Here is a 6,567-nt window from a genome sequence, read left to right on the forward strand (position 1 = left end):
ATGGGGGCCGGCCCCACGGCCGAGTGGTTAAGTTCACACACTCTGCTTTGTGAGCCCAGGTTTGGTTCCTAGGTGTGGACCTACACCACTTGTCTGTCAGTGGCCATCCTGTGGCAGCAGCGGCTCATATACAAAAAGAAGATTGGCAACAGATGTTAGCTCACAGTGAATCTTGCTAAGCAAAAACAAAAACAAACAAACAAACAAAAATGCTGATCATATGAAGAGCCAAAAAAGTTTCAGAAGGAAATCAGTAGGCAGGGTCCCTGGTGAGCATGGATTTGGTGCTTTTGAGAAGAAATCACTGTAAGGAAGAGCAGATAGTATGGGATGAGTTGATGAGGCAGGATGCTATCACTAAAGGCCTCAAGGGCCTTGGTAAGGGCCTTCTCTGTTAGGAATGGACTGTAGGGGAGCAGAGTGCAAGCAAGGTGACCAGTTTATAGGCTACTGTGGGAGTGTAAATTAGTGGTCAGAGGCTTGACAGCAGTGGAGATAGAAAGGAGTAGACAGCTTTAAGAATCCTCAGCATAGTCACGTTACTTAAAATCATGGGATAGATTAAACTACCTAAGAAGGAATAGAGATAGAAGACAAGTGGGCCAAAGACTAAAACCAGAGAGACTAACATTAAAACGACAAGAGTTATAGGAAGAGAAGCCAGTAAGGAAGACTACGAGTAGGAGGAAACCTGGAGGAGTATGGTGTCTTGGGAGAATGTTTCAAGGAAGGAATGCTCAAGTGTGTCAAGTGCTACCTGGGGAAGAATGGCCACTAGACTCAGCAACATGGAGATGACAGCCAATCCAGAAAAGAGTAATCTCCCGTAAGTGATGGGGTCAGAGGCCAGACTGGAGTGGGCAGAGTAAATGGAGGGAATTCCAATATACATGGTGGATAAAGCAAAGTAGCCTTCTCTCTCTAGTCATCCCTGAAAACCCATGAACATAACAACAAGCATTAAAAAAAGGATAAACCACAAGGACAAAGCATATGCAAACAGGATATAAGATATGCAAATCAGTTCTTTGAGGCCATAAAGGAGACTGATGACTGGCAATTACTTAGTAGAGCTGAAAAGATGAAACAACAGCCTGGAAAGAGGGAAATGTGTGCTATTGGTTTCCCACTAAGGGAACTGTAGAAACCAGGTACCACAGAAGGCAGCATTGAAAGATGGAGCTGCAAAGGAGGGCCGGTTGAAAGCCTGTAAAAGCAATTAGCCTGTCTCCCACTCAAACAACAAAAAGCCAGTCAGCCAAAGAAACAAACAAAACCTCCTCCCCGCTGTGCTGTAGAAAACTCGAAGTTTGAACCCGACAGGCTTAGGACCAGCATGGAAGGTGGCACAGATGTGACAATAAGGAGTTTTACAAACTGATCTGAAAGTCTACAAACTGAACAGTGTGAGGCATTTCCAACCTTTCTCCCCAGCTTTTTTCCCCTGCACAAATCCAGGATACAATATTCTGGTTTATATATATTCTCTATGCCCCAAAGCAGGGGATTAAAGGATTGTTCCCCAGAGAAAACTAGCTCAAGAAAAAAGATCTATAAATACTGACAGTTGTGAATCCCCCAAGAAAATGGCTGCATCTCTGTTCATAAACCTAACAGTAAAAGCCCACTGGTTGATAAGGTTCAGCCGGTCATACGGAGCTTTCAATCAGCTTTCTGGAGGGGGTCTCTCCTAATAATGAATAAATAGCTAAGGATCAACTGACATTTGAGGAAAGCCTCCAACATGACAGAAAAAGATCCAACTAGACGAACAGAAGAAACTTGGAGAGAAAAATGGGAGAAAAGCAAGAAACAGTAAAAAAAAAAAAAAAAAAGTAAATTAAAATTTAAAAAAATCCAAATTTCCAAGAAAAGAATGCCAGGGGAAAAAAGCACAAATCAGAAAACAATAATGAGTTCTTGGAAATAAAAATGACAGTCAAAATAAAGGATTTAATAGATGGATTGGAAGATAAAGTCAAGGAACTCTTCCAGAAAGTACAATAAAAAGATAGCCAAGTAAGACAATAACAAAATGAAAAGACTCAAGCCAGGATATCTGATTAACTGAAGTACCAGAAAGAACGAACGCAGAAAACCGAGAAGAAAGTAGCAAAAACCTCTGGTCAAGATAGAACCATAAGCTCTCTTCCAACTAAGAAGCCCAACATGGTAAAGTTTCCTCAAAAAAATAAATCCAACAGAAAAGATCAGGTTGCAAACAAATCCATTATAATTCCATTTTTGGGACATTTAAAAACATGCAAAACCATGCTACTATCTGGACTTATATACAATTGCAGAATAAAACAAGCCTGGGCATGAAAAATAACAAAGGCAGGAGAGGGAGGGTGCAGGGTACACACGAGGCTTCAACTATATATATATACATAGTATTTTTATTTCTTTAAAAAGAAATTGGAAGCAACTATATTAAAAGGTCAAGGGCAAAATTTGTTACATCTGGGTGATGAGTGCACATCTTTTGTTTTTTTTTATTATTCTCTGTACCTTTCAGTACAGTTAAATATTAGAAAATGAAGTAAATTTCTTCCCATCATATGCCAGTTCTGATTAGAAAGCAACCAGTTCAGATTAAAACAGGAAGGCAGACAGTCGAATCCTAGTCTGACTCATTCCTATATCCACAGCATCAAGTACCTAGCAGATGCTAAATACCTACTGAATTATCCATCATACACCTAAAAAAACCCAAACCAACCAAAAAAACCCAACAACTAAGAACGTACCACCTGATGTAGAGAGATATAGATACAGCAGAGATATAGAACATCATCTCGGCAGAAAGTTCTATGGAACAGTGCTGTTCTGGAGCCAAGCTTCCCAGACAATGTGGGGAAATACGATCCCTCCAGTCCTTGGGGTAACCAGCGGTGCAAAAGACCGCCGGCTGGTCCCGCCAAGCCTTGAGCAGCCTTGTCCTTGACCTCGGCATGCCACACAAATGCTATTTTCTAGGTATGCCAAGAGAGTTGGTGCTTAAAATGTTAACCTCTCACTTGTCATCTCACCAAGCTTCGTTATTCAGATTTCAACGTCCTCAACAGGCCCCAATGAGCAAGGTAAGAGGCGGCCCCACCTCGGTACAAAGGATCCCTGCTCTGCCACGTACTACTTTCCCATCCTCTGTTAAACTGTAGGGTGGGGATAATGAAAGTATTTATGCCACGCTGTTGTTGTAAGGTAAAGTTGGATGAAACTAACGACTAGGTTTTCAGTTTACTTGAAAGCGATGCAAAGAACGGGCGCTCAACGGGAGGGCAGCCGAGGGACCTCGCACTCCCGCCCGCGGCGAACTCGGCTCGGTCCAGACGGTCCGAAGTTCCTGCCTTCCCCGTCCCCCACCCGACCTCGGGCACCCCCTCCCCCAGCAATCCCGAAAGGGCGGGGGTTCGGGAGCTCAGCCCCGACCGTTGGCGCCGCCCGGAGGGGCCGAACCTCCTCAGGCCGCCGGATTCCATGCCCGCCCGCAGCCCACCTCGTGGGACGTCCCCAGGCCCCGCATGCAGGGACCAACCCGGGTCGTTACCGCGGAGCCCGAGGCTCAAAGCCTGGGAAGGGGCAAGCGCCCTCCTCACCTGAAGCCGGAAAGGCGAGGTCCGGCCCACGAGGGCACCGCAGCGGCAGACCGTTTCTTTAGTAGAAATCGCCTACGCCAGGGCCAAACACCACTTCCTGGGCAGCTCAAGCTGCCCGCCCGCGCCGCGGGCGCAGCCTGCTCCTATTGGGCAGCAGTCCCAGCCGGCGGCCAATACCCTCTTTTCTTCTTCCTTTGGTCGCCCCTGGCTGAAACAGCGGCGCTCTCATTGGCTGGTCCCTCGTAAACTGACTAGGCGGGACCACGCGCGGGGAGCCCTCGTACAATTGGTAGAAATCTACGTCCGTCACCTCGCGCCCGTTTCCAAAGAGAAGAGCCGAAAAAGGGTTTTACCGCTTTTTATTTGAACTTTCTGGCGGGAGAAAGTTCTAAGGAAAAGATTTCTGGACCCATTTCGAAAAGAAGACGGAAATATTAAAACTGTGGCTCCTGCTGCTTCTCCCCAGCTCTTTAGCGAAGGAGCTGTCTTTATGCAAAGGCTGGTAGCTAATCTAATAATTTCAAAATATTGCCCCCAGAATTCTGGACCCCATTAAGAGGCGTGGGACACTCCCCTTCATATATATCCTCCTGCGGGGTTGGAGAGATCGTGCAAAAGAACTTGCCTACACGATCTCTTCAATTTGAAACGTTTGCAATACATTGCCTGCTGCTAGAACTATCATCACATCGCTTAACTGCAAACATTTTTCAGTCATCTCGCTGAAAGACAAAATCTCACTTTTAAGAAGAAAACCTAAAAATGTAAACCTTAGACACAGACTACACATTGCCAAAATTTTATTTATTCAGCTACGAATTTTCAGTGAAATTGGTAGCAGAGGAGGCCATAAATAACTGAAAGTCATAGATAATCTGAATATTGACTTTTCGGTATTTTTCTCCTCTAAACTTTTCACCAAAGGCGGTATCAGCATTTGCACTTTTTTTCCTTTTCTTGCCTTTCTAAGGAAGTTGCTGCTGAGTCATAGAATGGCTCATATTAGGAGAAAGGAATTTTTTCTTTCATAAACAAACACATATATTAGGAGTAGAATGAAAAACGTTTTGAGTGACTCTCACTGTTGTATAAGTACTGCATGTCCAATGCAGAGAAATTAGACAATGCAGAGAGGCAGAAAAAAAATTGTCTCTATCCAGAGAAGTCGTTACCAACTTTGTTTAAATCTACATCTATCTAAATACAGTCATGCATCCCTTAACAACAACAAAGTTGTTAGGTGATTTCGTCGTTGTGTGAACATCACAGAGTGTGCTTACACAAACCTAGATGGTATAGCCTGCTACACACTGTAGTAGGCTGTATGGTCTAGCCTATTGCTCCTAGGCTACAACCAATACAGCACGTTACTGAACCGAATGCTGTAGGCAATTGGGACACAATGGTATTTGTACATCTAAACATAGAAAAGCTACAGTAAAAATACGGCATAAAAGATAAAAAATGGTATACCTGTATAGGGCACTTGCCATGAATGAAACTTGCAGGAATGGAATTTGCTCTGGTGAGTCAATGAGTGAGTGATGAGTGAATGTGAAAGCCTAGGACACTGCTATACACTTCTGTAGTCTTTATAAACACAGTACACTTAGGCTACACTGAATTTATAAAAAATAATTTGCTTTCTTCAATAATTAATTAACTTTGTCTTACTGTAACTTTTTTACTTTATAAACTTTTTAATATTTTTAACTTTTTGACTGGTGATAACACATAGCTTAAAACACAAACACATTGTATAACCGTACAAAAATATTTTCTTTCTTTATATCCTTATTCTGTAAGCTGTTTTTTAAAATTTTTATTTATTTATTTATTTTTAAAGATTGGCCCTGGGCTAAGGTCTGTTGCCAATCTTTTTTTTTTTCATCTTCTTCTCCCCAAAGCCTCTCAGTACATAGTTGGCTGTCCTATGTAGGACGCTGCCTCAGCATGGCCTGATGAGCGGTGCTAAGTCTGCGCCCAGGATCCGAATGGGCAAAACCCTTAGCCGCCAAAGTGGTGCACATGAACTTAACCACTTGCCCAGGGGCCGGCCCCCGTAAGCTGTGTTTTAAAAATTTTTAAAATTTTTTTACTTTTTAAACTTTTTTGTTAAAAACTAAGACACAAACATGCACATTAGCCAGGCCCACACAGGGTCAGGATCATCAGTATCACTGTCTTCCACCTCCACATCTTGTCCCACTGGAAAGTCTTCAGGGGCAACAACACACATGAAGTTATCATTTCCTACAGTAACAAAATGCTTTCTTTTGGAATATCTCCTGAAGGGCCTGCCTGAGGCTCTTCTTAAAGAGATGTCACTCTTTTCAGAAATATGTCCATGGTGATTTGCTTGATTTCTTTCTTTTTTTTAATCATAGTACTGATGTCTGAAATTTTCTTTTAAATGCATAAAAATTAGGATGGATTAGTGGATAGAAAGAGGCATGGACAGGCGGATTTGTATGCGATAAAATACATATAGTAAACTGTTACTTGTAGAATTTAGGTGGTACATATATAGGTGTTTAGAATATAATTCTACTAACTTTTCTGTGTATTTGGAAATTTTCATGAATAAATGTTGAGGAAAAAATTAGGTGCTGAGCCTGAGAGGATATCCTGTGCAAGTGAGGGGCCGTGAAGATTAAGTTTAATAGTTTCACAGTGAATCCACCTCTCCCTGTGGGTCTGCCAGAGTGTGAATAATTAATCTACAAGGGAGAATTGTCATTGTAACTCTTACAGTAAAGTGAACAAAGAATTTATTTTATTTTTTATTTTTTTTTGCTAAGGAAGATTTGCCCTGAGCTAACAGCTATGCCAGTCTTCCTCTATTTTGTATGTGGGTTGCCGCCACAGCATGGCCACCACTGAATGGTGTAGGTCCATGCCTGGGAACTACACCTGCTCTGCCACAGCGGAGAGAGCCAAACTTAACCACTAGGCCATGGGGCCGGCC

At 42.8% G+C, this 6,567-nt stretch overlaps 1 protein-coding gene across 2 annotated transcripts in view; it reads right to left on the reverse strand.

Moving 5' to 3' along the window:
* The window catches only part of RFWD3 (ring finger and WD repeat domain 3), a 41,909-nt gene extending 38,155 nt beyond the window's left edge, over positions 1-3,754 (reverse strand). The window contains exon 1 of one of the 2 annotated variants that reach the window (XM_008534105.2): positions 3,600-3,754. The gene's annotated coding sequence lies outside the window, so the exon portion shown is untranslated. The remainder of the gene's footprint in view (positions 1-3,599) is intronic. The other variant, XM_008534106.2, reaches the window with a different exon arrangement.
* Between the last annotated feature and the right edge of the window lie 2,813 nt (positions 3,755-6,567).

The sequence above is a fragment of the Equus przewalskii genome, chromosome 3, assembly GCF_037783145.1.
Source record: "Equus przewalskii isolate Varuska chromosome 3, EquPr2, whole genome shotgun sequence".
Classification (NCBI taxonomy): domain Eukaryota; kingdom Metazoa; phylum Chordata; class Mammalia; order Perissodactyla; family Equidae; genus Equus; species Equus przewalskii.